This window comes from Canis lupus, chromosome 26 (assembly GCF_048164855.1).
Source record: "Canis lupus baileyi chromosome 26, mCanLup2.hap1, whole genome shotgun sequence".
Taxonomy (NCBI): domain Eukaryota; kingdom Metazoa; phylum Chordata; class Mammalia; order Carnivora; family Canidae; genus Canis; species Canis lupus.
This window is the reverse complement of record NC_132863.1, coordinates 30,273,623-30,297,800: the sequence shown is the minus strand read 5'-3', so window position 1 is coordinate 30,297,800 and position 24,178 is coordinate 30,273,623.

Here is a 24,178-nt window from a genome sequence, read left to right as displayed (position 1 = left end):
AGAACTCATGTCTCTAAATTCATCAGACTCTGTTTCCCTAACCCTCCCCTAATTACTCAATTCCTATTACCAGCACTCATTGCAGATGAGAAGGTTGCAGAAGGTTCAAAATCTAACCTCAGATTTTTCCAGCCAGATAGGCTTGATCTGACAGTGGATAAAATTAAAGCTCTTCAGTTTATGAAGTTTGAGAACCTTGGATTATAACGGTTACGGACGGGAAAATTATCCATTTGTGCACTAATGATATGTATCTTTGGTAATATTTTTCTTTGAGCATGTTTCCTGCTTGCTCTTGGGAATACATTCATTGATAAAAGATCAAAGCTTGAAATATAGAGAAAAACAGAAAATAAGAACTCTGGGTGCAGAAATAATGCCAACAAACATAGTTAAAATGAGACCAGATTTATATATGTCTCCAAACTGCTACTTGCAAAATAGTCTTTTGGAAACAAGAATGCTTTTTAGAAGAAAGGGTGGCTTCTGTTGGTGGTTGGTTCAGCTAGATGAACTTTAATTTTCCTTTCAAGTTTGTAATTCTCTGATTGTTCAGGCAATATGTTTCTTTGGGCAAGGCTGAGGAAGTGGCATGGACTGCAGTTTACTTAACAAATAAATTTCTACAAGAGGGATAATTTGGGGAATCCAGTCTCCTAGACTCAACAATGACACAGAATGTGTTTACATTAGCTACATGGGAGAATTTCCTCAAATTGCTTCATCTGTATAGGAAAATGCTGTTTTTATTTTATAAAAAGAAGAGAATATTCAACTGAGGGTTTTTGATCACGGCTAGAACATATTATTTAGCTGTGATTTTAATATTTTTAATTGACCTCATTTGATTCTCAAAATACATCATCATAAGTTTTTCCAAAAAGGAGACAGTGTTTATCACTTTAAGAAATGAAACACCTTCTAGGTGAAGCTCTGCATTTGTTAATACTGATTTGATGCTTCAAGAATTTATCAACTTTCTCAGTAAGATGCACCCTGTCTGAGACAGTTAGTTTGGGTTATGGAAATGGCTACTGTCAGGAGAGAGCAAGGTTACTTAAAGATATGGGAGTTTATGAAAAAGGAGTTATAGCAGGAAGTAACATCACTGATGGAAGAGGGCCCCTGATAGTACAGGTATATTGATTGCTGCAGGAAAACTAGCCATGCAGTGACTTATGAGGGGGGGCCCTAACTTGCAGACTATGCCAGCTGCTGCTTCTACTTTTCCTGTGTGTAAAATGTGGACATTCAGCACCCTACTGCTACTGCTCTTTCAAGTCATAAAAGTAGTTACAGCTGAACTAGTATGGCAAGAAGCTATTGCCCCATTGCATTTTATTTTCTGTATCATAGAGGCTCATTTATTAAGTTCTGATGGCCAAATAGCAAAGAGAATATAGCCCTGCTCTTGCCTCGCCATTTGACCCCATGTTAGGGTCCTCATGAATACCCAAGGTCCTAAAATTTGATGTTCTCTCCAGTCCTAAAAACAGCAGAAATATGAAAAGGCATCATATATTGAACCTTACTGATTGACCACAGTTGTAGGATTCCAGATGCTCAAAGGAGGCATTGAAGGGCTAGTTTTTGTGTCTGAGGTCCCTGGAACCTTCCTGAGACACCTACCATAGTAATTTTACCTGTTATCTGCTATGGAGGCTTTCAGGTTCCAGTATTGGTTGCTTCTTTGTTCCCAGATGTGGAAGAGAGCCTGCGATTGCCCAGTTCTTTATATGTGTAAAGACAGCCAGCATGTGTAAAGCCAGTGTATAACAAATATGCTTATTTTAAAGCAAAATGAAAAACATTTACAAAATGCTTGCATATTTGATACCCAACTTCCAAATTCTACCCCATTTTAATCCCTCAGAAACCACATGAGAAATGGTAAACAAAACCTAACAATAAGAGCAGACAGTAGTAGCAGAAAGAGGCACTAAGCTATGGGTTAAACAATACATAGGTTCTGATTGTTATAGCCCTGAGCCCTGGGCATCATTTGGGAATCTTCAAGAATCTTTAACAACACATGGGTGCCCAGGCCCACACTTGACTTGTATTTTTGTCTCTTTTAATCTGTTTGTGTGTCAAACAGATAGCAGTGTTTTGAAAAGCTTTCTAAGTCATCCTAATGACAGAAAGGAAAAAGTAGACCCTAACTAAAATCAAATAGTCTAATATGCATATCTAAACAAAAGGAAAGTCGGAAAAGATCCACTGTCCGTCTCTTTTAATCTCCTAACACAACACTGCATCACTAATTTGTAACATGGACTCTGATTCTGCTAACAGGTAGCCAAAATAACAAAATGAAGAGTTAAGTAAAAGTCATTATAGAAAAAATGTCATCTGTGGCCTATATCTCGTTCCCCTGTTAAACAAATGAGCTCGTGTCCTTGACTGCTAAATGCCACCAATATTCAGAGCATAGTAAAACTAACCTACGTGCCTTAGAACATTCCCATTTCCACTTTCCCAGAATTCAAGAAATATCTATTAAATGAATAAGAGTATTTATGAATGAACCAATGTATGAATGTTCTGGGGAATTGACACATATTTATCTGTTCTTATGGTGTTTGCCCAGGACTATGTTGGGGTCTGAGGCAGGGGATTAAAAGAAGATAATTTCTGCCATTGGAGAACTCTGTAGGTTAAGTAAATAGACATGAATCAGTTGGTGAAGAGCTTTGAAAGATCAAAATGTCATTAATTTTGCGGTGGTTTTGCACTGGCATCCAAAATTTAAAAAAAAAAAAAGGAAATGTCATAATTAGGAAAATATTTAGGAATTAGTGAAAGTGAAATTATTATATACCAAAAATGTGGGATGCAGCTAAATGGACATTTAAAGGAAAATATAGATATTAAATGAAATTATTTTAGAAACAAGAATGTTCAAAGTTAATGAATGAAGCACTCAACTAAAAAAATACTAGAAAGGATTTTTTAAAGTAAATAGAAAATAAAGCTGAAGGAAGGAAATAATAAATAGGAAAGTAGATATAAACAAAAATGTTAGATATACATGTATATTACATATGATTAACAAAACCACAAACAATCTTGTAGAAAAGACATGAAAAATAACACAAATCAAGAAAAATAGGAGGAAATCATAAATTAACATTAAAAGTAATGGAGAGTATAAATAACAATAGGTCAAGAGAGGTTAAAATAATAACAGAATAGCTTTATGGCAATAAATAATAAAACAGATAAAATTGGAAATACAAAAGAGTAAATTTATAAAATTGAATCAGGAAAAAAGAAAATAATTATTAAAAAATTAACAAGAAAGACATTAAATCAATGATAAAATTTGAAATTGTATCATAAAATTTAGAAGCTAGACCCCAACATTTTCTACAATTAAAGGAAAATATAATCTCTCTCTTTTACAAACTGTTTCAGAAAAATGAGAAAAACAGGAAAAGCTCAAACTCTTTCTGAGAGAATAGTAAAGCAATTATCAGACCCGGGCAAAGGTAGTTCAAGAAAGCAAAATTATAGGTGAATCAGGTTTATCAATAGTCATATAAAACATCCAATGTAAGTCTCAGCAATTCAAAATTTACAATTTTATCTAAAATTGTAACTATCATTTAAAATAATAAATAGAGTTTATCCCAGATTTGAACATCTCAGTTTTCTCAGATACGTAATAATGGGTCACCATTAAAGAATATCCAAATATTTTAGTAGATTAAGAGAAATCAGAAATGTGTTTGAGTAGATGTAATGAAGCAAAATAAAAAGTCAGTTTCCATTTATGAGTTTGTGTAGTTTAACAAAATGAAATAGAGATTTTTCTTAACCTGGTAACAAAGACTAACCTTAAATACTTCAGATTTTAGTACATGTAATTGTAGACATTTAGAGCATTTCCATAAAATCAGAAAACAGACAGATAAATCCTGTCACCAGTTCTGTTCCACATGTTAATGTGATTCCTAGCCCATGTAATAAGATAAACAAATCAAAGGATCAGAAAGAAAAAAATTTAAAAATATTTTCATTATTTGAAGAACATAATTGTCTACATTGAAAACCCAAGGGTATGTATATTTTCTTAAAAGTGTTATGGTAGTCCAGAAGGGTACCTGGACATTAAATGTATATTTCAAAAAAAAATCCTATATATCAGCAATAAACAGTAAGGAAATACATTTTAAAAATCTCATTCTCAATTACAATAAACCAATTACACATGTAGGAAGAAATATATCTTTGAAAATGATCTTTGTGGGATCCCTGGTGGCTCAGTGGTTTATCGCCTGCCTTCCGCCCAGGGTGTGATCCTGGAGACCCAGAATCGAGTCCCACATCAAGCTCCCTACATGGAGCCTGTTTCTCTCACTGCCTGTGTCTCTGCCTCTCTCTCTCTCTCTCTCTCTGTGTCTCCCATGAATAAATAAATAAAATCTTTTTTAAAAAATGCAAAACTTATAAAAAATGATCTTTGTTCAAGCTTCCCTATAACCCACGGGCCACCAAATGTGAGCCTTCTTCTAGAAAGGCCAGTGCCATGGAATGCACAGCCCCGGTTTACAATACATCACCCTCAGCTTCCTGCAGGACACAGGAACCTTACAGTGCCTACAGAGCCCTGCCCCAAATACTGGTTAAAATCTGCACCATCACTCAGGAGGTTCTGGATGGCAAAGTCATTTCTTCTCAGGAGCATGTGTAGCCTTGCTTCCTCATCAGAACTGCCAGAGACTAACATCCCAAGGTGATAAAAATGTCCCTCATTCATGAGAGAGAGTTCATTACCTGCTCCTACCAGAAAGGCTTAAAAAGTCCCCGGCTCCTTTAAGGTACTTAGCTTCTTACTACCACGGTGGGTCTGCATTCTAGATACAATACCTTGTATTCTGATCCTTCCCTAAGATGCTGCTGTCGACATGATAATAAATAACATTTCTCTGGAAAAAAAAGAAAGAAAATGATATTGTAAGATCATCATGGAATAATCCAGAAAAGGAATAATAACAAATATAAATTGCACCCTAATTAATCACTGGGCTCAGTACAATACCAATTGAAATTATAACAAGAAATGTGATCTATTAATTCGAAAATTTGTACTGGGCTCAGTACAATGCCAATTGAAATTATAACAAGAAATGTGATCTATTAATTTGAAAATTTAAATTCAGATAATTCTGAATTTAAAAATAGTAAAAGAAAAGAAAAACGGAGGGGAAATTGGTTTGATCAGCTGTCAAGACATTATAAAACTACCATAAATAAAATGATCATACCCAAAAGTTTAAATAAGTAAGGTAGTGTTACAATGTTGGGAAAATAATGAAATATTCAGTACATTAGGTTGTGTTGATCGTTCTCCATAAATATAAAATGACTCAAGTAGTTAACACAAAATATATTATCCCACAGCAACTAAAACTTATATGTTAAAAGCAAAAAAATTTTTTTAATTAAATTAAATCTTTTAGATGAGAAGGCCTTTATGATAGCAAGGTACAATAGACCCTCTTAAACATGTGAGTGAAATCATAAGCCACAAAGGAGTAGATCTGACTACACCAAAACATCTGACTACAGCAAAATGAGAAACTTATGCATTGAAAAATATAACCACAAATAAAGTAAAGAAACCAAAAGCCCCACTATGTGGGAGAAAATATTTGCTTAGTGCATAAAAGAAAAACAGTGATCCACACTATACCAAAAACTTCTAAAATAGATTTAAATTAATAAGAAAATGAGACAATTGTTTCTGCAATTCATAGGGTGTTGAGTTGTGAGCTTTAGGACCAAAAATATATTAGAAAGTGTGCAAATTTATTAGAAATGAGTAAAAAGAAAACGAGTGCAACATTGAAGTAGATTTTACTCCCATCCAAATGGGGGGAATCAGGAAGCGTGACACATACGTGTTTAAGCAGGCTATGAGGAAAGGGACCTTTCATACTCTGTTGTGTGAATTGGTACAACCGTTTTTGAAAGGCAATTTGACAGTATGTAGGAAACGGAAAACAGATACCCCTTAGAGACTAGCAGTTTTGTTGCTAAGTATATATCTTAGAGAATTCTGGAACACATGCACCAAAAGATATGTTCAAAGATGACTTTTAACAGAAAATAGTAAATGTAAAATGCTGTGATTTGAGTGTGTTTCAAGGCAAAACCACAAAATATTAGTATTCCACTTCTGTGTAAATCTACAGTTACAGCCGGAACTATATTCCCAAGTGACTAGATTTCAGAAATGTGATTATAAGAAACAAAAAATTAATAGTTGAATAGTTGATACAATTATAGTAAGTTACCATTACTGTGAATTAAAACCTCAAACACTATGTGTCATTAGAGTTATGTTTGAATTTGAATATATAAAATGGATTAAAAAGATATACACTAAAATTTTAATAGTGATTTCTTATCTGAATGGAGAGAAAGGAGAAAATGGAGTTGATACAGAGACAGTGTGTGCGTATGATGTGTGTGTACATGTGTATGTGTGATACATGTATGTGTGTGATGTGTGGGTGATGTGTGTGTGTGTGATTCTCCATTCATGTAAAAATGAAACCTATGTGAGAAATGGTTATATTCATCATTTCTTGGTGGTTTAATACTGTTTATTTTATTCGTAGTTTTTTTTTGTAGCTTTAAAATCTCCCAGAGACTGTAATTAGAAACAATATTGTAATAATATTTTCATATTTATAAATGTTATTTAGGATATGATTTTTAAAGACTACATAGTATCTGTATTATTGATTTATCATAATGATTTTAGGGCTCCTATCGTACATTTTAAATTTATCACTGTCATAAATAGTGATGTTAGAAATATTCTTATATGTGAAATTATTTCCATCTACTTGGTATTTCTTATATTTGGAATATTATATTCAAGTTTGTTAGTATAACTTTATTTCCCATCATCTCATTTTATTGCTTTTAGGTTTTGCTTTATATAGTTTGGTACTACATCATCTGGGACATAAAATTTCATAACCATCATATCACAGTGAATTACTTTTGTTATTTTTATAAAATAGGCAATATTTTCTCTTTAATGTTTCTAATTGCCTTAATTCAATTGTACCTGATTTTAGTATAATCACTACTGTTTTTAATAAAGAATTTTAAATTTGAAAGGAATAGATAATTTCTAAATTATATAAATTATTTCAACCATATAAGATAGGCTTTTCAACTAATTTAATAAAGCTGATATAATTCTGCTTTAAGCACTGACAGAAAACAGAAAACAATGATACTTTTGGTTTCTGAAAATAGAAGAAAAAGATCCTCTTAGGAGATGTCGAAAGGTACTCGATGAAAGACAAAATCCATTATCTTGTAACAAACACTAACACTAGTACTATTAGCAAAATTGGAATCAAAACATAATTAACAATCTAAAATAAGGTTTTCCTCTGCCAATGGCCAATGTTTTAGTTAACGTTGAAACACTACTGGCTTTCCTATGAAAATAATGAAAAAGAGAAAAATAAATAAAATAATGAAAAAGAAAATGAAGTCAAACATCTCAATTATTTTTTAGGATTTCTTTTCTTACACCAAATTCTATTTAATACATTAGCAAAAACAATGACTAATAAAACTTCATTTTTTCATTGGTATTATTATATCATTAGTAAGATAAACACATTACGAATATCAAAAATAGAGATCCAGGCAACATTATTGTCAGTTGATGTCTCACTGAAAGGCATTTTTTCCAAGTATGAATCAAAATCTTAATACATTATCAACAGACTTTAAGTGTCTCATTGCCATATATTAAGTTGCATATGGTTCACAGATTCAGTGGAATTTCATTGCATTGAATCTATACATAATTTTGAAGATAATATACATCATTGGGTCTACTAATGAATATATCTCTGCACATATTTGGATGTTTCTTTTACATTCATTCATTCTTTAGATGTTTGTTGAGCACCTAATACATGACAAACATTGGGACTGTGAATAGTTAAAGTAAATATTTCTCTTTAATCCTGAACATTATTTTCAGGTGTTTTGCAGCTTCTTTGTTCTCTTTGTATATCACATCTGTGTGCTGTTGTTTTCTTGTAAATGGGACTTTTCCTATTTGAAATTTCTCATTGCTTAATGCTTGGATATCGGAAAACAGTTGGCTTCTGTGTCATCGCATAATATCAAATGGTTTCCAGTATTTTTAAAGAGTTCGAAGGTTGATTTCATTGGACATATCTAAAAAAATGTATTTATTTCCTAAAAGAATGAGAGTCATGCATTTGCTATAAATATTTATATTTTTAATTGTTTTTCATATTCCATTGCACCGTTTGGGATCTCAAGACAACTGTTATATAACAATTTATCTACTTTTAATAACAAAAGACAGATTTAAAATTATATGATGACTGCTTTTGACTTTCAAATAATGTCTTTGAGCAAGTTAAGGGTTTTTATATATTTCCACTTTATTAAAATGTTGTGTTTGATTGATTTCTTTTTATTTTTCCAGAAGTGCTATACTTTACCAAGTAACTTTTTTGCCGGATCTCAAAATGTCCATATAGTTTCTTAACTACCATCTCTTAAAGCACTAGATAACGATCTATTTCCTGATATTGACTATCGTTATAATCTTGCGTAACATCCTTGGTTTTTATTAGTATCATAAGCATACTGCAGATTACAGAAAATACAACAGTCAATGTACCTAATCCTACAACTTGAATCAAGTCTATGATTAATATTATTTTGTTTCTTCCTTTAGAGCCTTAAACTTTAATTACTTTTTTCTTTTCCACCACTGAAAATATCTCCAATATTACAGTAAATACTGGAGGTGGTGGTCATTCTCTTCTTGCCTCAAATTAAGATGAAAAGTTCTAATATTACAAAATTGAGTACAATATTTCCTGTGAGGCTTCTCATTAACAAGCTATATTGGGGTAAAATTTACCTAAAGTAAAATGCATCCATCTATGAGTACACATTTTTTTATAAATTAATTTTTTATTCGTGTTCAATTTGCCAACATATAGAATAACACCCAGTGCTCTTCCCATCAAGTGCACCCCTCAGTGCCCGTCACCCAGTAACCCCCACCCCCTGCCCACCTCCCTTTATACCACCCCTAGTTTGTTTCCCAGAGTTAGGAGTCTCTCATGTTCTGTCTATGAGTATACATTTAAATGAATTTTGTTAAATGTATGCACCCTAATAACCACCACCACCACACTTAAGATAGAGTGTTTTTTATAAATCCAAAAAATTTCCCCACACCCTTTTTCACTCAAACTTACTCTAACCCAGATCCAGTTAACAATTAATGTGCCTTTTTTTCACTTTGAAATAGTTTTGCTCTTCTAGACTTAAACATCAGGGTCCCAGAGTCCTATCTTTCTCCATTGTTATCATAGTTAGGCTTCTTGTTAACTTGTTGTCAAAATGGTCCTGGATTTCCAGCAATAGTGGTTGTTGCTAAAGACCACAAGGTGAGCTAAGTATAAAAGGGCACTATGAAACACTCAGACAACAACCACAAAACCATTGCTTACTTCTCATTGGCCAGAAATTAGTCACATGGTTTTCCATAACCACACTGAAGGATGGGAAAGGTAGTCATTTTATTCAAGGTGCCCATCTTTCAGCTCAAAATCAGGGTAATGTTTATCAAAAAGCAATGAGATTTTTATGGTAAGCAACCACAAATCACAAAGCTTATTTTTCATTGTGATGGCAAAAGCCAGATGAATGGGGGTTGAGGTGTGAATTAGAGGTCATGGAACAATGATTATAGGTATTAGTCAGGAATTTTGCCCAGAAAGAACTCCAGTAAGCCCAGGATACATAGGGAATTAGCGGTTGGTAAAATCACCTTCAAAATGTTTGCTGAATGAATGAATGTTAGTACAGCTCCCATGTCTAAGCTAAAATGACTTACTGGTAAGCCCTGTGATGAGAGTGGTGCCAAATATCAGTTTTCTTTCTCCTTTCAATATATTTCAAAGAGCATTCTCTTTTCAACACATTCTAAGAGTGGGATACAGCGGTTTGTGGTTTGGTGCTTGGCCATTGAATTCTCTTACCAGGGATTTCAATAACAAGCATTTCACTCAGCAAGGTCTCTGCAGAAGGATTTAAGAAGTCCTTACCCTGTAACACATAAGGGTAGTTATTGTGTGTTAGAAGTAGGGAGGACAGGGTCCCTGAGCATGTGATCCATCTTTAAGACAAGATTCTCTACCAAAACACAGTCCCAAAATCTCAACTTTGGTTAAACAGGTCAAGAAAAAAAGTTCACTAAAATTATCTGGACCAACACTTCAATGCAAAGTCAATCTTAAGCAGCAGAAATCTGGTTCCTTATTGATATAGCATATATGTCTTTGTCAAAGTATTTTCCTTATGGATGCAGGAGTATTTGGAGATTTTTTTTTCTTCAGTAAAATGAAGAACCTAGTCCTCATTTTCTTCTCTTAGAAAGACTATGGGTATTGGGTCCATTGCATGTTGCAATCACAAAGTTCTGATTGTGGAGACAAATACTTCTATAAAAGAAGAACTTATTAGAACCACTTCCTGTCTTTGGAAAGAAGGGGGTTTTCAGATTCTGTTTTTCAGACCACATTCAGAGACAGTTTATCAAAGATTTAGACCAACTCTGAATGGTTCCTTTGTGAAGAATTCCAAATTTAAATACATTCAGTTTGGAAATAAATGCAAATATAGTTGGGCTGTATTATGCCCAGGCCCAAGAAATGTTTTATTGATTGATTGATTGGCTGATTGATTTTTAGAAGTTTATTTTTTTTAGTAATCTTTACTCCAAAAATGGGGCTCGATTATATGACACTGAGATCAAAAATCACATGCTCTTCCAACTGAACCAGGCAGGCACCCCCAAGAAGATATTTTAAATACACTTACTGGAAGATAATAATCCACAGTAAACTTTGTCAGAGATGAAAAGCTTTATGATCTCTGGATCTGCCCTTAAATACATGTTTGATTCCAGCCTGAATCCTCACAACTGTTGAGCAATCTGCAGCATCTTCAAATGTAAAATGTACATCATATTATCCTCAAGCCTGCAGGATTGATGTCAGAACAAAATTAAATTTCATGGAGATGATAGATAAAGTTAGTTCAGGGGTTGCATAAAGCAAATGTCAAGAAATCTCAGCAGGAAAATAGAATTGTTTTGAAAAGCCAAGAGTATCTGGAAACTATTGTCTTTCAGTTATCTCATGCTATGACCAATGTGACTTCATGTTTGTGTCATGTTGCATTTTTGAAATATGATTACATTGTCTCATTTAACAGAGGTAGTCATATAATTAAGCTATATACATATATTATGTATAATGTGCATTTATCACGTATTTATGTATGTAGAGTTTCCTGGCCAAGAGACTTGAAGGAGCTTTGTTGTAATAAGGTTTGTACAACAATAGGTCAGGCAACTTGGAATATTAAATTTTATCCCTAAAAATGAAGACCAGGTTTATAGCAATCTAAATGTCTCCCTCATGTTTGAGTTGACCTAGGATTTCCAAGGGAATGAAGCTCTAAAGAGCTAAGAACAAGAGCAAGGGTTTCCCCCCTGAGAGAGTAAGATGCATGGCCAATGAAGGCAGGTGACGTATAAATAAGGTGGATTCGGTTCTCTGGATTTACTCCATCGAGCTTGTGTCTGAAGGAGGGGAAACTGGTAAGTAACTGGCAGTGCAGTTGCCATAAAGCTCCAGGTTTGGGCCGGAGGAGGTTTGCAAAGATGGTAGATTGCTTCCCCTTGGGATATGGAAAAACCCAGATAGATGGCCTCTAGGGCTCAGCTGGGTTCAGCATTTTGAACATGATATTCGTGAGGGATTCTTGGACTAGGGAAGAGGGACAGGGACCAGAAAAGCTGAGTTGAAGAGGGGTCCTGGCCTTGACTTAACTGCTCTGGTCTTCAGCTTTGATTAGCCGCAGCTGCCAGGTTCATTTTCTTATATCAGCAGTGAAGCTGGGCCAGCCTATAAGGATACCTTTACCAATATATTCTGAGTCTTGGAAATTATAATTTTGTTTCTTATTGTTGAAAGATAAAGATACTAGACATTTTTAAGACCTTGGAGTATGTCAGTTCTATTTCTTTCCAAATGTCTTCTCAGGATAACCCCTTATTTCCTGATCCATTGGGTATCTGTGGTTGCACCATAGGGGCACCTTCTCAGGCATAGCATGAGGAATTGCAGACTTGGTCTCTCCTCTTTCCACTCTCACTGGGTCTTTGGTTTTGCCAGTGCCATAGTCCATGAAGTGACATCGGCCTCTTTCCCTTTTATTTTTAGTAGAATTCTTAGAATGATACAGAATTGCCTTCACTTCCATTATCTCTCTTTTTCTCTGTCCCTCCTTGTTTCCCATGGTGGATGGTCCCCTAGGGACCGACTGACATGCAGTCCACTAGGAAACCCTGTTCACTCTACATTGAAAATATGTGCATAATACAACCACTTTCCTTTTCCCCATTGTCACCACCTTGGTCCACCACCATCTCTTGCCTAGATAACTGCAGAAGCTTCAAGAGGTTTAGGCCATGTCTTGCTCAGGGATGTGGGTGGGACTCACTGGATAGGCAGGGAGAAGCAGTAAAGAGCCTCACATAAGGGAGATGTATGGTCAAATTCAGTAGAAAGCCCACTCTAACCATATTATGGAAGAACTTTTTTTGGGGGGGAGGGGGCGGTGACAGAAAGACCAATGTTGCAACAGTGAAATATGATGAACAGTGAAGTAGTTGGTGAAGTAAGAATATATTTTTCTGCCTCAATGATGGGGAAAACTATTCTTTTTTCTCTTTATATTCCATCAATTTGTCTGTTATGACTCTATTTTTTCCTGCAGGCAGATTTTTTTTAGTGCAGGGAAGGACTTTCTTTTCTTCTCTCTTCTTTTCTTTCTTCCTTCCTTCCTCTGACCCTCCTTCCCTTCCTTCATTCCTTTCCCCCTCCCCCCTCCCTCCTTCTCTTCCTCCTGCCCTCCTTCTCTCTTTTCTTTTACCCAGACATGTCTACTTATAAATTCTGCTCAATCTTGCATTTTTCTGACACTATTTTGCCTTTTCATTTTTAGGTTTTTTGTCTTTAGTTTTTAATCTGTATTTGCTATCTTTAAAAATAATTTTATTTGTTAGTGTATTGGTAAGAAACAGAAATGTATTGAGATCTTCTAGCCAGATGCCCTGTGAATTTAGATAGCTGGGCATAAATACTTAAGAGAGGAACGAGGCATGGGTTTTAGTTTAAAAGAATGAGACATAGCTGGAAGTAGTTGGCTTCAAAGGCTTACATGAAGTCTGGTGAAACTTTATTTGAGGATCAACAGTGGTAGGGGGGCTTACTTACGCACTATAGCACATCCCCCTTATTAAATCACCATTTACTGTAGTGCTCTGTGCACATGTGTTTCTGCACGGTAGTTTCTTAAAACCAAAGCATTCAGACCTCTTGACTGGTACAGTTAATAGCCATAGGAGATGAAGGCTCTCGGAAGGACTTCCTTGTCAGTACCTAAAATGGTCACCACGATTAGTCAGCCTATCTCACTGGGAGTGCCCAGTCTCAAACACCCTGTACTCCTCAGGCAGGGTTTTGGGCCTACCATGTCTACCAGGAGAGCTGGACGAAATAGATTTTTAGCAGCTCAAGCCATCAGTTCCTTTAAAACTGATTTGTGGTGGTTGCCAATCTTTCTATTACTGTAATTGCTGGCTAAATGAACTATAATTATATTAAGAAGTAACTTGGAACTATGTATGTGCTTTCTACTAATTCTCAGAATATGCAAGGAGAAGGAATTGATTCCTCGTGCTTGGAAGAAGCATTCAGAAATGATGTCTCCGGGGTCTGTCATTTAGAGGCTTCCTTTGCTTTCTGGGGAAAGTCAAGGCCAGATATTCAAGGGTCTGAAGGAAAGGTCTACAGGAATCCTCAGGGAGTTCTCATAGTAGGATTGGTGGCAGTGGTGATTTCCCAGTGCCCAAGAGCCAAAGGTCAAGTCAGAACCCTCTGTAGTCTTGGGCATAAGAGAAAAGGTGCAGGTTAACCTCATATTCTGATCATCTACTATGACAGTAGCTAAACAGGAACTTTTCAAGTATTCCTTCTCTTCAAATAACCCTTGCTGTGTGATCATGCTCATTTTAAAAATGAGAAAATAAGTCTTGGAAATGGTAAATGACTTGTCAATGCTTGCTTGCTGGTGATTAAGAAAATGGAGTCTCAAACCCCTGTCTACAGAGTCCATTGCTATTGGAGAGATATGTCCAGTATCATGGAAGTTATCTTTTTCAAATACCTTCAAACCTGACTAAGGCCAGAGGAGAGTGGTGTAAGTTTGTATGTGGAAGGTGTGTATGATGGGAAATGAAGAGATGCTATTCTAAAAGGTTCTGGGCTGTGCATTTGTCTATTATTTTGAAAAATTAAATATGTCTAATAACCCACAATTTCCCTCTCTAGGTCCACCTGCTGCTTTATTTTTTTTAAGATTTTATTTATTTCTTCATGAGAGACACAGAGAGAGAGAGAGAGAGAGAGAGACAGGCAGAGGGAGAAGCAGGCTCCATGCAGGGAGCCCGACATGGGGCTTGATCCCGGGTCTTGAGGATCAGGCCCTGGGCTGAAAGCCGCGCTAAACTGCTGAGCCACCCAGGGCTGCCCCACCTGCTGCTTTAATGAAGCAAATTGAGGCTTGAGAACTCTTAACTTTTCATTATGGTGGGCTATTGGGCATCCTCACTCTTCCCTTTAATTTGTATAATGATACTGGTTTCCTTACTTGAAAAGTCAAAAGGGATGAAGTCAAAAGGGATGAAGTAGTCTAATTTGTGAGTCACAGCAAATAACAACGCAGTAAACCTAACCCAGTTCCCATCTCCAAGGGAATAGAAATCTAGTGGGTGGGGCACAGGACAGACAAATAAAAAGGAAATTAAAACTCCTACCTGAATATGCTTTCAGTGGTATGACAGGGCCTGCTGGCTTACCACTCAATGTCTATCCACCCTTCTTTCCTTAACAACAAAATCATATTTTTTTTATGTGGAAAAATAATGTACCCAATTAAAATGTTCCATTTCTCACCTCCCTCATACCAATATTTGGTCATATGACCGAGATCTGGCTGATGAAGTGTTAAGCAATACTCATAAGAAGGGTGATTAAACGAAGTGGGCTCTTCTCAAAGTGGTTCCTTTCTGCGTCCTGATGCCCACAAAGTAGCTGTGATAGCGGAGTTCTATCAGCCTTCTTGGGCTCTGAAGTGACTTTGGAGATGGAAGCCACAAGTACTTAGCCCTTATAGACGCTGGAGATGGTTGCTATTTATAATCCTACTCCAAATCCTTTTCCCTGTTTCTAAGTTTATCCAAGGCTCCCATGGGTGATTCCTTGCATAATTCAAGTGCTTGAATTTTTCTGCTTCACCACCTGAAAAAAAACATAGGAGTTTACTCTCCCAGGCAGGGCAGTTCATAGTAGAGGGGATTTAATTGCTCCAAAGGACAACACCCAATCAATTAATGACCGAAGTCACTGGATCAATACCTCAACTTTACTTCTTCCATGGGCAGTTCTGGATCTATCCCGCAAGTCCCTCTGGAGGGATCCACTCCCAAAGAAACCACCACAACTCATGCCCTGGTGCTGAGGCTGGCTTTTGGAGGAATCCAAACTACGACAATAAAGAATAAGAACTGGCTTTAAGGTTGACCAAATGATTTCCCATTTGCCAAATCCAATTACTTTGCTCTGACTTTCACCTCCTCATCTTTCTGTAATGCTTGGCAACACTGATCTGTTTCTCTCTATTTAAACTCCAGTTTCTTGACTCCCGCTGTCTTCTTATGTGTTAATGCCTTTATTGTTCACTGGACATTATTGCCCTATGACTGCCTGGTATTCCACCTTTAAGAATTCTTCATCCTAATGCAACAGACACAGACTCTCAGATCCTGACATTCACCAAACCACTACATCCCATAATTTTTTCCATAGTTCCAACATACCTTTCAGGATTCTCTCTATATACTACTCTACAGTATCCTCAGTGCCAGATAAAATGTTTTTCCCCTTCTTTGAACATGATCTACACTTTCCTTCCTATGAACATATGGCCCTGCTATTTCTTGTCACTGGTATCTTCCTTTAAACATCTATTTATACCTGTTTCCATCCTACCTATTCCAAATGGGCTGCATCCTCTGTTGCTTCCTCCATGACATCTTCATATTCTCCAACAGAGAGTGATCTGTGCTCCTTGGCAACATGCTTGCTACTCTTTGCATCTATTTACCTGTTTTTTTTTTTTAATACCCTTTTGGCCTTCAGTGAGCCCTTGGTAAATATTTGTCGAAAATTATTAGAGTTAAATTTATTTATAATATGATTTGCTCTTTATTTTGCCACTTTCTAGTCTTGCCTGTACAGTTTTTATTATCTAAATTTCAAGATCACATATAAGCAAATAATATTTCACTGTATTCAAAAGTGATGAGACATCAGGCACATTAAATCTTTCCTTGACTTTTTTGAGAGTGAAACTTGCTTTCATTTAGACACGCGGAACAAATGCCTTACATGAGTCCCTTTATTTCATTTCCCATTTCCACTCAGAACAGACTAACTGCTAATAATCACTTTGCTTCTTTTAAACTTTTTTTTTAAAATTTATTTATTTACGATAGTCACACTCAGAGAGAGAGAGAGAGAGACAGAGAGACAGAGACACAGGCAGAGAGAGAAGCAGGCTCCATGCACCGGGAGCCCGACGTGGGATTCAATCCCGGGTCTCCAGGATCGCGCCCTGAGCCAAAGGCAGGCGCCAAACCGCTGTGCCACCCAGGGATCCCATCACTTTGCTTCTTTCGTAAAAACAAAATGTACAGTGAAGCTGACAAATGATAGGAAACAAATTTCATGTCAAAACAGCAGCAAAACATTTAATTTGAAAAAGTTAAGTTAAATATTCCAAACCTTTAGATTCCAGGGTGGTTAGAGGCAGGAAGCCTCTTGGTCAGTTTTTAAATGAATGTGCTTATGTCACTTCCCTTTGTGCCATGTATTCCTTGGCTGCTTAGTAATAATGTATGTCATGTTCAGGGGTATCTAGGAAAATGTATTATCCACTGCATAAATCAATTTTCTCCCCATCTGACCTTCCTTCTTAAATGTAGCAAGTAGCTTCCAATTAAAGCCTATTTGATTTCCTTGTTCTGGAGCTGACTCTTGCTGTGAAATATTGTGGATTATTTTCTGTTGTGTGTTCCTGGCTAAATTAAATACAATCTCCATTGGTCACTGGTTCTCCAGTGAATGTAGAATATTTCCTCTTCTGGGATTACACTTTGTCCTTCCTTCTGCAGGAATGGCAGGGCTGACTAGTTATATTTGATGAAAGAAGTTTATATTGTTTGAAAGGGATATTAGGGAAAAGAGAAAAAAAATGAAATGTTTAGTCAGGAGACAGTCAAAGGGCTCTGTCATTTTAAAAGGGCATTTTTAAAAACATTTTTTAAATTTAAATTCGATTTGCCAACATATGGTATAACACCCAGTGCTCATTCCATCAAGTGCCCTCCTTAGTGCCCATCATCCAGTTACCCCCATCTCCCCACCCACCTCTCTTTCTGCAACCCTTTGTTTGTTTGAGATGGGCACTTTTAATCCAAGAGGGAGTGGAACTCCGCAGTTAAAGACAAATGCCCTACAAACTTTAGCTTAGTCCTTTTGTTTTGATAGATTCAGAACCTTAGTTAAGTGACTTATTGAGAGATTACTTTCAAAAGAAACCTGTAAAGCAGTAAGGGAATAGGTTAGAAAAGAAAAATTTCAGAAGTCTCACTTTACTCTAATCCTACAGAATATTCTGGAGGATGAATTATATACACTGCTTCTCCCCTGTTCCTATCCCCACCCCCAAGCAAAGGAAGTTAGACTGTTGTACAACCAACATCAGTTATTGATAATGGAGCACCTCCAGGGAAAGGAGTATAATTTCCCAGGCATCTGGACAAGGCAACCCCATTAGCCAAGGAAAATTCTTCAGAAGAGGCCGTGTGAGTCATTAGAAGCCAAAACCCCAGTAGATAAAAGAGAAGGGCACTAGTCAAGTAGGGGATAGTACGTAGAGAGCCAGCACCACCTGTCACAATAATGTGTGGCTAAAATAACCTGGGCAGAGTGAATTCACACAATGGAACATAGTGGGCCTGCTAGAGAACTCATCAGTTAGAGCTACAAAGGTCTAAGCAGATGTCGGTGATAACTAACACAATAGTTTGCCCCATAGGACAGCATCTTACCATTTGGGAAGTTCAAATAGGGGATATCTCTATACATGGGGAGAGTTCTGTACTACTCCTCCGCCAGAAAATGACTTGTAACTTCCCACGTGCAGGGAAGCTGCCAATCTTCCTAAACATAGGTGCTTGAAACATTGACACTTGAATTCCCAAGGCTGACCAAAGGCCAGATTCTAGCTCACAGCTATGGTTATGGTCAGCACAGTGTTAAGTGACCTGACTTTTGTTATTGTGCCTTGTGCCCTGTGAGCCCAAAGATGTTTGCTGGCATATCACAGAGACACTCCAAGAAGAGTACTCTTCAGTATCCAGGGAGAGACCATTTTGTCACAAGTCTGTATTTGGGAAGTGATTCATTCAACTTCTTTGCCAGCTGTACCCTCGTGGATTATAAGCTTAACTTTTAGAAATACATAGAGGGAAAAGGGCTGCCTTTTTCTGAAATAGAAAATATTCTTGTTAGAAGGGACTGATAAAGCCAGTTATACTCTGCAACAATGTATTAATCCTGTGATCAACCAACCAGTCAATCATTAATAAAACCAGAAATTCCAAATTCACAGTTTTAGAATGCCAATCACAGTGTCCACTGTGAACTCATTTTTTAGGCGAGGGCATTGGCTAGTCTGTTAGTAGCTGCACGATTTAAGGGAAGTTACTTAACCCTCTATACCTCAGTTTCCTCTTGTGTAAACAGAGTACTTAGTACTTGAATTGAAATATGAATTAAATGGGTAATACTTGTAGAGTCTTTAGGACAGTGCCTGGCACATAGTTAGGGCGATATGTGTTAATTAAATATATATAAATATAAATAAATAACTTGCCCAGGGCCAGTAAGTTAATTGGTTCATGTTATTAAGAGCTTATTAAGGGTTTTATTGAATTAATATAAAATATGAATATTCATCTATATTTTATAATAATTTAAGTATGAATAATTCATAGAAATTAGCCAATGTACAAAGATGTCAGGATGTTTTCACACTCAAATCAATCAATGATGGCCATGGTTAAAAGCTCTGGCTTTAAGTTCACAATGGGAATAGTTTTACTTCTTCCTGCTACTCACTGTGTGATCTTGGGCAGAGGGATTCTATTTCTTTAAGACTCAATTTCCTTAAACATAAAATAGAGATAATAATAATATTAATAACAACAACAGTGATCTCATAGGGTTGCTTGAAAATTAAATGGGTATATACTTAGTATATCGAACAAGTTCAGTAAATAGTAGCTGTTGTTGTTATGTACATTATATTATCATTATTTATAGTATCTTTCAAAGAATTTTCATTACCTATCATTATCCTAGGACTTTGTGTGCTTGGATATCCACTGTTTGGGATGGGAAAAGGAAAGAAATTTAGTGTGCTCAGAACTTTCACCATAGAAATCACTGCTCTTTTGGCTTATTGATTCTAAGCTCCCTATTTTTTAAAAAAGATTTTTATTTATTTATCCATAAGAGACACGGAGAGAGAGAGAGGCGCAGAGACACAGGCAGAGGGAAAAGCAGTCTCCATGAAGGGAGCCTGACGTGTGCCTCGATCCCAGGTCTCCAGGATCACATCCTGGGCTGAAGGCGGCACTAAACCACAGAGCCACCCACGCTGCCCTAAACTCCCTATTTTAAAAATAAGAAAGGGGTTAAATAACCAAAGATATCACTTTCCTTAAAGCTCAGAAAGAAGTAATCTCTATAACTATGATCTAGAACAATGGGCAAGGACACCTATGTGACCACATTCCCATGCAGAAAAACAATGTTAGGGTACAAGGCCAGTTATGGGATGACCCTTTAATGTTGTAACTATTTCTATTTGAACAAATCTGAATTTATCCCATAACCGTTTAAATCTTTTCAATGACAGAGAGAACACAAGGGCTGCTCACACATAATACATTCACGTGTATGGTATGTACATTCACAAGGGAGATAGTCAAACATAAAAATGAACTTTGTCTTCTGGAAAGATAATTTATATACATTGCATTCCATTAGGGTGTTCATTAGAGTATGATGCCCATACTACCAGGGCACATGAAGGGATTTTAAGTAGAACAGTGATAATAATTGTATGAGAACTGTATTAGTTTCTAGTAAAAGTAAACCCAATTTAAAAGTTGGGGTGAGTGGGTGACGGGCACTGAGGGGGACACTTAACGGGATGAGCACTGGGTGTTATTCTGTATGTTGGTAAATTGAACACCAGTAAAAATTATTTTATTAAAAAAAAGTTGCTTACATAACTTGAGAGTTCATCCATTCTTGCACAGTAACCAGAGACCCCACTGTCTAGATATCTGCTGAGCCATCATCTGAGTGTAGTGTTCAACCTCTGTATTTGGTGCCTCATTGACCCAAGGTGATCACTTCATCTGTAACATTCTTTCCATGTTCAGAGAAGGAAAAAGAAGACTGGAAGAGGTGAATGCTAGCTGCCTTACCCCCATTTAAAGAGTTTCCCCAGAATCCTCTTTGAGTAACTTCTTAATCTTGTTAGCCAGGACCGTATTTATGGCCAACCTAACCGCCAAGGAGATTGGGAAGTGTAGTTTTCTGTACAGGCACATAGAAAAGAAAAAAAAAGCATGCTTCTGTTACTATAGGAGCATTCTGTTAATATAGAAGTTTAGAAAGTGTACTGGCAGGCAAATAGCAATTAATAGTTACATGTTCATTTAATGTGTTTTTTAAATCTTATTTATCATTAATTTCTTTTATGAACTCAAATTTAAAATTGAGTTTATTTCTAGAAAAATTAATTAATTAATGGTACTGGTAGTACATAGAAGCAGCAAATTTATGGAGGTGGTCTCTGGGTGATTGGAGTTGGGTAGATAGATTTCATTAGTAAGTAACAACTGCTGTGGAATTCTAAGATATACAGGAACCAAAATAGACTTTCAAATATGTGCTCTGGTCTTTCCTGGGTCTAAGACAAGTGCCAGGAGAGATATCCATGAAAACCATCCCTTCTGCATCTGACTGTGGAGAACAGCAAAATGGTTGAGGGCACTGACCTTGGCAAACAGCAGGCTGAAACCAAACCCTCTATCAGGGCCTGCATCTGGCTAATGTCAATGCTTGCCCAGTAATTTCCAACTTCATCGGGCAGCTGTGGATGCTGCTAAATCTTGATAAGAGGTAATGGAGAGGTTCCCCTCATTAGCTAGGCCTAGAGAAGCATCATCCAGTCACCTGAAGTGTCAATAAACACTGGCCTTTAATGGTGTTGGCTTAGTGATAACGATACTGCACATTTCTGTTTGTCATTATGAGATTTAGCATTGGCTGATTCCCTCTGGGTAGGGGCTCATTATCAGAGAGGGTGATAGAGCAATTGGTGTCTCTTCGAATAAGTCATTGGCCTCCTTTAATCTACCTCTTTAGTTATGAATTTGTGAAGGGGGTGCCATGAATGTGTTTCTTATATTCTCAGACACAAATGGCAAGACATTAAAATATGGTGGTCTTAATAAAATCGAAAGGTTAAGAATAAAATTCAAGCTAAGCATGGGCAATTGAAGACATGGTCTCAAAAAAAAAAAAAAAAACAAAACAGCAAGCACCAAATCAAAGGGGAACAATGAAGATATTAAGTCAAAACTGCAACTAGAATATGCAGAAGGAAAGAAAATAGGATAATCAGCTGACTGCATGTTGAAAAGAATCACAATTTCAATTTATTTTCTTTACTGAAACTCTGTAGTTGCCCAAAAAGGACTTTATATGTATTATCTCACTTAATCTCGAAAATGAGGAGCAGGAGATTCAGGGAGGTGAAGCAGCAAATGGGAGATCATAGATTCAACATAAACTAATATGAATTTAAGACTCAAAACAAGCTACATTATGCCTTGAAAACATGCCATCTTCACTGAAAACCAAATTGTAGGCTTCTCAGTACATTAATCCTAGAAGTAAGTCCCTAGAGAGGAAATTTCAGCTAGTTAGGGGAGGTTGATCTCTGTGTGTCATTGCTACTAAATTCAGACTTTGAGGGTGCAAGGAGCTTCTGCCCCTTTGGGGTTCAGGAGGGTACCCACAAGGCCATGATGAATGTGCTTGTTTTTTCTTAATTGCTAATTTGCCAAGAGGCAACAGCCATCTAAGGACATAGGGTCTGGCCAAGGATATGGTCATGTGGAGAGGATGGGGTAGAAAGAAGGCCACAAGAATGCCAGCTTTTTTGCCTATGGCTCATAAATCTGTCTTCATGGTGACTCTGCTGGCATGGAGATCAGAAGTCTCTGGCCCAGGACACTGTCTCCAGGGTCCCGTCCAGACATCTCTGAGTTCTCTGTAAGGCCAGCCTGAAGGAGCTAACCACTTGGGCTTGGCCAGCCCCCAGGGAATGCCAGAGGACCTGAGTGGGGACGCATGGCAGTAGCACTGCAGCCCTTACCCACTGAGTGACAAAAGTCTAATAGCAGGTTATGGTTCTTGTCTTTTGGCTTGAGTGATTTTAGGTCCTAAAAGGACCTCCAGGCCCGAATAAGAAGTAAAGCAGACTGGCTAGAGCTAAGAGGTCAGGGTGAGGTAACCTCCTTGTGAGAACATGAGGAAATCTAGCTTTCAGTTGAAGGATTGTTGCATTTCCCTGAGGCTGGTTCTGTGACAGCAAAGGACAGAGAGAGAAATCTGTCCACTAAACTGGATAGAATGACCAAACAGAGGTGTCTCTAGTCTCCTGATGCCAGGGTATCTCTGCCTCAGCGGGTACTAACCTTACTCACATCCTCAGGACACTTAATATTCATTTTACAAACCCTCCCCAGGCTGAACCTAAAAGATACTATATTTATCTGTCAATTTATCTATAATGGATGCATAACACACATAGAGGAAAAGCACAAATCTTAAGTGTACGGATCGATGAATGTGTACATATGCATAGAACCTAGTAACACAGATCAAGCTATCGAACGTTCTCATCCAGTTTTCCTTGTGTTCCTTCCTAATCCCATGTACCCTTCCTACAGCCAGGGATAACTGCCTATTTTGATGTCTGTCATCATAAACAACTTGTTCTTGAACTTTGTATAAATAAAATAATACACCATGTAAGTTATTTTTTTAATTTGGCTTATTTCACTCAGCATAATGGCGTGAGGTTCACTTATGTTGTGCATATAACAGCAGTTTGCTTATTTTAGTCCTACAGATCAGTCCAATGCCTGATATTTCATAATTTACTTATCCATTGCCCTGTTGATGGACATTTGGGTTATTTCCAGTTTTTAGCTATTATAACTATGGCTGTTATGAACATTCTTGTATGTCTCTTTTGGTGGACATGTGCTCTTGTTTCTCTCGGGTATATACTGAGATCAAGGATTTCTGGGGCAGGGGCATCTGGGTGGCTCAGTTGGATAAGTGTGTGCCTTTGGCTCGGGTCATGATCCTGGGGTCCTGGGAACCTGCTTCTCCCACTCCCTCTGCTGGTCCCCCTGCTTGTTCTTCCTCTCTTTCTGATAAATAAATAAATAAATAAATAAATAAAATCTTAAAAACAAGCAAAAGAATAATTTCTGGGGCATAAGGTAGAAGTACAATCCATTAGCAACGTATGAGCATTAGAACTGCCTCATCAACACCTGACACTATCTCTTTTAATTTCAGTCATTCTACAAGATATTCTTCAAAGCCAGAGTAAATCCCAAACTCTTGCCCTCTCCCTTCTTGACAAATAACTTTTATTTCTGGTGGTACTTCTTTTATTTTGTTCCCCCTGGGTGGCAAGTGAGCATTTTCATCCTAGTATAACTTACCTATCTTTGTAATCACAGTATAGCATACAATAGAAAAGTCATTATTTTATTAATGCAATG